Raw genomic sequence first — 6,807 nt, 5'->3', positions numbered from 1 at the left:
TTCATGCCTGCCAGTCTGCTGAGCTGTGTGCTGTTTTTGGAAGGGCAGAATACAATTTTCTTATAAATTCTATGACATACTTGTCCAAAATGCCAAAATGTTCTATGAAACCTAAGTGCCACATAAATGACAGCAAAATAGGGCCATTTACATGTAGCTTTGGCTATGGATTTTGTATGATTCATTCTAGTCACATATTTGCACCATCAGCTTGCCAACATTTCTATGATAACCTATTATTTTAGGCATTTATAATTTGCTCAATGTATTCCCGACTGAGTAACAACAACAAAGCTCACAGTCTAGGTATCTGTAACTATTTGGGGAATAATACTTAACACCAATGACTAGTACTCTACACAAGTGCAACTAGCGTGTTCATCTAATTGCCTTTAACGCTGGAAAAAAAACGAAAGCAGTTGAACTATTAAACTTACAGAACTAGTTACTGTTTTGCATGTGTAGTAAGCCATTTTCAAAGGGAACCTAATTATGCATTTTAATGGCAAGCAGTACCAGTAAGCGATACTTTCACAGACGTTATTAGACTAAACACAATTCAAAGCTTTCCCACTGGGAAGTTCGGCACCTTTTATCACCTGGAGCCGGTATTTCGCCAGAACGTCCTCGCTGAGGGGTTCTGCCTGGAAGCCGGCGTGTTCCTCGCCCGCTCTTAAACACCTCCTTATCTTCGCCAACTTGTGTTCACCTCAACACCGCCGCCCCTGCCTGCAGCGGGGATAAAGCTACCAAGAGGCACTCGCCCATTCCTCAGTAATTGCCTCAGCTCCTGGGCGGCGCCCTCCCGAGCGGCACGACGGAGCGGGCCCAACAAGGCGCTGCAGGCCGCGCCGCGCCCCGCCGATCCCAGAGCCCACCCCGCCCGCTGACGGACGGCGGCCCGGCCGCCTCACAGCGCATGCGCGGCCGCGGCCAGCGGGGCGGGCCTTAACCCCCCCCACCGCCGCGCGCCTGAAGTGGCGGGTGGGTCACGTGGTGCGGCGCCAGGGCCTGGGCTGTGCCGCTGCGCGCGCCGGAGAACGTGAGTGGCGGGGCGGGGCGGGGGGCGCGCGCGGCGGCTGGAGCGGTTGGGGCCGGGGCTGGGGCCGGCGGCTCCGCGCGCGGCGCCCTGCGCCTCCTCCTGGCGGGCGTGGCCCCTCCCTCAGCCCGCCCCGGCTGCGCGCCGTGAGGGGCTCCGCGCCCGCTCCTCCCCGGCGGGGGGCGGCAGCCGGCCGTGTGGCGGGCCCGGGGCTGTGTCGGGCCCGGCGGGCCGCCGCCTTCCCGCGCCGGAGGCTGCCCGGTACGCGGAAGCGAAAGCGCTGTAGAGGCGCCTGGGCAGGGGAAGGCTTCCCCCGAAGCCGTGTCGCTCTCCGGTGCCGGCCCCTAGTGAGTTGCTTTCCGCCGAGCTGACCTCGTCCCCCGCCGCTGCGAGCGGAGTGGCGGAGCGCGGTTTATGGAAACGGAAGTGAATTTCAAAACCCGCAAAAATACCGAATATTCCGCGCTGTAACAGCGTTTAGCGTGGCCCGCCCCCGGTTTCGGTAGGACTTGGCTGTAGCGAACGCCTCCGAGGCGGTGGAAGCGGCGGGGCCGGGGCCGCCGGGCTGAGCCTGCCGGCGCGCGCGGGGGGGCGCCTCGAGCCCAGTGACACGTTAATGCGCCGCTGCAGGGTGTGGGTGGGTGGCTTCGGCGTTATTTTTGTTTTTAATTTACTCCCGTTTCCCTACAGCAGTGGGGTTTATAGGTTGTGTAAATAATCGGTTTTAAAAAAAGTGACTAGAACTATATCTGTTTCTTGTTAAAATGATTCAGAAGTTTAAAAAACCCCAACAAAATCAAACCTGCAAATGACTTGCACCTGTATCAAAGGAGAAGTGACAAATGTACCTCAACTATATTTGGCAAACTTTCTAATGTCCGCGTAAATACTGAGTTTAAGTAGTTTAGGTGCTTATAATAAAGTGTATTTAATCATACTCAAGTTCATTTAATTTCCTGAGACAGCACAGTGATGTTTCTGGAGCTGCATTTTGCTAATTTGAAGGGATGTAAGGTCTTGACAAGAGTTAATGTAATACTAATACTAGAAAGTGTGTATTTCTGAATTACCTATTTAACCTATATTATTCAAAATTGATTTCATTAGAAAGTTAGCTTCCCATCCTTTTCTCTTGCAAACTGCAGACAGATTTTCCCCAAATGCTGCACAGTTCTGAGGTGCATTGGTTGTTTCATTTTAATTATATGACAAAGATCTAAAGAGTAAATAAAGGAGGATGCTCTGCTGGTATAATTACCCAGTTTTAGGATCATGCAAGTATTGCAATCAAGTAAAAAAACCAAACCTCTGACCCTAATTAAGGCAGTTAAAACATCTGTGAAGTGAGAACTCTTCACTCTGGCCTGAAAGTCCACTGTTGTTCTGATCTATTTTTATTTTTTAAACCGTGACATCCCCTCACCTTCACCAGTACAGCAATATAGCTATTTATGATTATTTTACTTAGCTAACTTGAATTATGTGTAAGATGCATCATAGCATTTTGAGAGGTAGCTACTAATTACTGCCTGTTATGAGATAGGGACAGTAAGAGTGTTTGCCAGACCCTTCTGTGTGGGCTTCCTTCCACAAGATTGGGAAGGGCCTTAATATGGCCATTATCTCCCGTCAAAATACTAAGATGAAGTAATTCTGACTAACTGACCACAAAGGTTCAGCAACAGCTGATGCTTCAAAGAAAGAAATTATCTGTTCCTTTTTCTTTGTAACTTGGTCAGAAATGCTTTGTGTGTTTATACGTGGCGTATAAATTTAGAGGTAGAGAAAATGACTTCTATGTTGTTTCTGGGTTTTCTAACCAGAAAAAGAGTGGCAACACATTGCTGGTGTGGCTCTTGTATAGATCCTAAACAGATATTTTTTTAATTGTTTCAATGAAGGACAACTTAGTAGTTTCTAGGGAGAGTTGCAAAAATGTGGACTTTGATATCTGTAAATTATAAAAAGCTATAAAGATCCTTGCTTTTTATGTCTTTTACACTAAAATGGCTTACTGATTTGGCAGTTGCAGAAGAATTTATTTTATATAAAACTTACATAAGCAAAACCTACTCTTTTGACAGTGTATTTATAATCAGCTTCTTGACTAGAATAAGCTACAACCATGAAAAGCTTCTTTATTAGGTTGTTCCATTTCAGGAGCTGATTTATATTTCACTGTGAGAAGACTGGTGTGGTCTTTGTCTCCAGACGACGAAATAGGGAGTATCATTAGTGTCTGTATTACAAGCAAATCCTTTTCACCATAGATTAGGCGTTGATTTTGAGGCAGGTGAACAAACCACTTCCACTGTGGTTGCCTACCAAAGGTAAATGAGAAACTGAAAGATCAGGAGGGAGTGAATCTAGTGGTAGGTTAGTCACATAATTAATAGATTTCCAGTAATTTCCTGGATCACAGCATAAACAAGGTGTCAGTAATTGTTCTGAGTTTTCACAAACCGAAAAGGTTTTGAAGACTTTGTTACATCAAATAACATTCATCTTATGGCTGTTACAGGGTTGAGGGTTTTTTGCCTTTTAAACGTTTATAAATTTTTTTTTTCTTGCAACTTGGGATCACTGGTTTTGTTCAGATTCTGCTGTTGTATAATGCCCAAAGTGTAAATCACCTATAGTGCATTATATCAGCTTGAGGGTTAAGCAGGTGTCTGAAATGCATAATTTAATTTCCAGAATAAATCTTCCAGTCCGTGCTTAGTGAACTTTAGCTCTGAGGGAAGTTCTGACAGATGTGCAGCTGATTCTGGCTGTGCATGGTGGTGGAGTAACTCCTTAGAACCAAAGGACTGTTTAGACAATCAGACTAACCTCAGCTAGAATTAAAACTTTCAAGTTTATATCTCCCCGAGAGTGGTCTAAGGAAGCTGATTGGTTCTACATGCTGCATCCTTGCGTGATATAAGGAAGTGTTGCTTGCTGTGACTTCAGTGTCATTGTAGCCGACTGAATAATTTGAAGATTTTTTGAATTCGAAGTGGGTGCTGTGTAGGAAACAAAGGCAGTTTGATAAAATATAGTTAAGCACATTTTAGAGGTAATGTTAGTAGTCTCAAATGATGACAGAGAATATATATTTGGTCTTTACAATGGTAGGTCTTAAAAGTCCAGTGGATGCTCCTTCTGATGTTTAGGTTTGTATATTGATTCTGATTTAAATAATTATAAATATATTAAGTAAATTGATTTCTCTTGTGGATGAAAACATGAGTCCAAAATTGGCAGTGATATTGCAAGTTACTAATTATAATCGAACAATTTGCATAACTGTATTTTTAACTGATCGATGGACAGGTTGCAGCCTTTAAGTATTTTTATTTTCAGATTAAATAGCAATAGTCAAACTAATGAGGCAAGTGAAAGCCTAAATGCTTAGGCTTTGCATATGAGATTTGACCTAACTTTTGGAGGAATGAACGGAAGGGACTATCTCATTTATTTTAGGATAAAGTGTCCAAAAGGATTCTTGGCGTGTATTGTTTAACATGTCTAAACTTTATTGTGAATAGTAATTGGCATATGCTGCAGAACAGTTTTCAGTTTTTAGTTGAAGTTGTTAGCTTAAAAGCTTATTTTGTTAAGGGCTTCTTTCTAGTAGTACTTAAGAGGATTAAAGAAATAAAAAAACCCAAACATTTTCAATTTTCATGCTGAAACAGACATAAGAGGCAGAGGAACTTCTTTATTCTCACAGAAAACTTTCAAAGACATTCAAAATGTGGCATAATAAAAAAAAAAAAGTAGCCCTTTATGCAGTCATTTTATATTGATATTTAACTTTGTGTTTTCCTTTGAGCAAGGTAGTTACTGACTCAAAATTATTTTAAAACATTTTATTACAGATGCATGACTTCTCATACCAAATTCTGAAATGTTGTGTTTTTTCAGTTTGAAGTTCATTGTTCCCTTTGTGAATGAAAGTGCATTATGCCCTTTAAAGGTCCATTTGATTAATTCAGAAGTCATTCCTCATAAAGTAATTATTTTTATAATTATGTCAGAACCTTGTCTTTTGTTATGAACTATTTAATTGACTATATGTTTCAAAGTTTATTGTAACTGACAGCTTGGGGTTGACCTTCTCCTTGCATACATATTAAATATAAACAGGGTGATTCGTTATGTTGCAAATTTTTGAGTTTTTTCTTGCATTGTTTTGTTTTCTGTTATGCCTGCCTGCCTTCCCTCCTGCTTCCAAAGTTTGAAGGCAATAGTAAAAAGGTGTACAGTTTGCTTCTGCTTCCTTTTTAGGACTCTTCTTTTGCCCTAAAAACTGTTTCTGTTTCCATCTTTGCTTGGATAAGTCTTTGTACCCTGAGACTGTATCTTCATAGACAAGTAGCATGGGCCTATTGAGACTGATGTGTAGTGTAGTGTGAATCTGTTTATGCTCAGGATCTGATATTCACCTTCTACATGTTTGAAGTGTTTTTTACAGTGGTCTAGCTCTAATCTGGACACATAGGCTGAATGTTTGATTTTTTTCTGAAGTGCTCTGGGTTCTTTTCTGCAGCACATCTGATTTAGTTTCATCTGAAAAGAGACTAGTTCATGCTCACTCAGGCCAATCCACAATGGGAACCACAGTGAGTTCTGTGGGAGCAATGGAGAAATTGACTTCAAAATCATACTGCTGATCTGAACTGGAAGAGTAACCCTGGGATTTCTTTCCTTTAGCAGAGAGTTACACAATGCTGAAGTGCCTCCATTGCAAATCATTTTTGCAAAGCAGTGAGAAGAACAAAGCAGTTTGAGAGAGAAGGTTGGTGACAAATCTGAAGATGAGGTTGTGCTACGTGGGCAACAGCAAAATCTGTAGATCGCAGCTGCATTTGGCCTCAGTGGGAATGGGATGTCCTATGGGTCCATCTATTCATAAAAAACCTAGGCTTGCATTGTGGCATGATATTGTTTTTTTGTAATTTTCTTTTAAGGAGAAAGGCAATAGGCTGGATTTTACTTCACATAGTCATAAATCAGAATTTCAGGGTAGTTCTGTGTGTTTTGGGGAGAGCAAGGGTACAGGGAGATTCTTTTGCTCTAACTTCAAATTACAGCTATAGGAGAAGACAGTATAACATTTCATTTAAAACTGGTATTTACTAAAATATTTACTTTATTACATGATTTTTCAGTAGTAGGAAGTCATAATATTTCATGGTTGCCAAGTGAGCAAGGGGGGTTGTCACAGAAAAAATAAAAGTTTAAATGTTTTGCACTTGGTTAGCACAAAACCAACAAACAAATTCCGGGAATGTTTAGTTCAGACATTTATCTTGAGTAGGTGACAAAAATGCAGACACGTGGCAGCCTAGATGCAAGACAAATGTCCATTTCAAGTCTGCTCTGGAAATTTGTACATTTTGAAGTGGGTGGCATGTTTTCAAAAAAGAAAAAGGGAAAAGTGCTTCATTGTTTCAAGCCTCATTAGACTTCTAATAAACGGAGTAGAGGCTGAGAAAGAATGTTCAAACCGTTGAAAGCTCTATATATTTTAAGTGAGTTGCATTCCAGAAGTCTCTCAAATAACTACTGTTTTCTTCTGTCTTTATAATCAAACATATAATGTGTCTTGGCTGACATTTTTGATTGCTTGGGAACAATTTATAATACATAGCACTACTTTAATAATGGTGTAAACTGTTCCTAGTCGTAGTATGTGATTATTGTACGGATATGTGGTGTTTGAGGGTTTCTTTTCCTAGGTGCATGTATGTTAAAATTATTTAAATTGGAAATTAAACAGT

The 6,807-nt window shown here is 41.5% G+C and overlaps 1 protein-coding gene across 4 annotated transcripts in view; it reads left to right on the top strand.

Annotated features, from left to right (window-relative positions):
* The first annotated feature begins 922 nt into the window (after window positions 1-922).
* The window catches only part of RHBDD1 (rhomboid domain containing 1), a 45,926-nt gene continuing 40,041 nt past the window's right edge, over window positions 923-6,807 (top strand). For 2 of the 4 annotated variants that reach the window (XM_056358419.1, XM_056358422.1), the window contains exon 1: window positions 5,738-5,822. The gene's annotated coding sequence lies outside the window, so the exon portion shown is untranslated. Of the gene's footprint in view, window positions 1,043-1,165; window positions 1,387-5,737; window positions 5,823-6,807 lie in introns of those variants that run through there. The other 2 variants (XM_056358420.1, XM_056358421.1) reach the window with 2 other exon arrangements.

Source organism: Falco biarmicus, chromosome 13, assembly GCF_023638135.1.
Source record: "Falco biarmicus isolate bFalBia1 chromosome 13, bFalBia1.pri, whole genome shotgun sequence".
NCBI classification, from domain to species: domain Eukaryota; kingdom Metazoa; phylum Chordata; class Aves; order Falconiformes; family Falconidae; genus Falco; species Falco biarmicus.
This window is presented reverse-complemented; position numbering and strand designations above follow the sequence as displayed.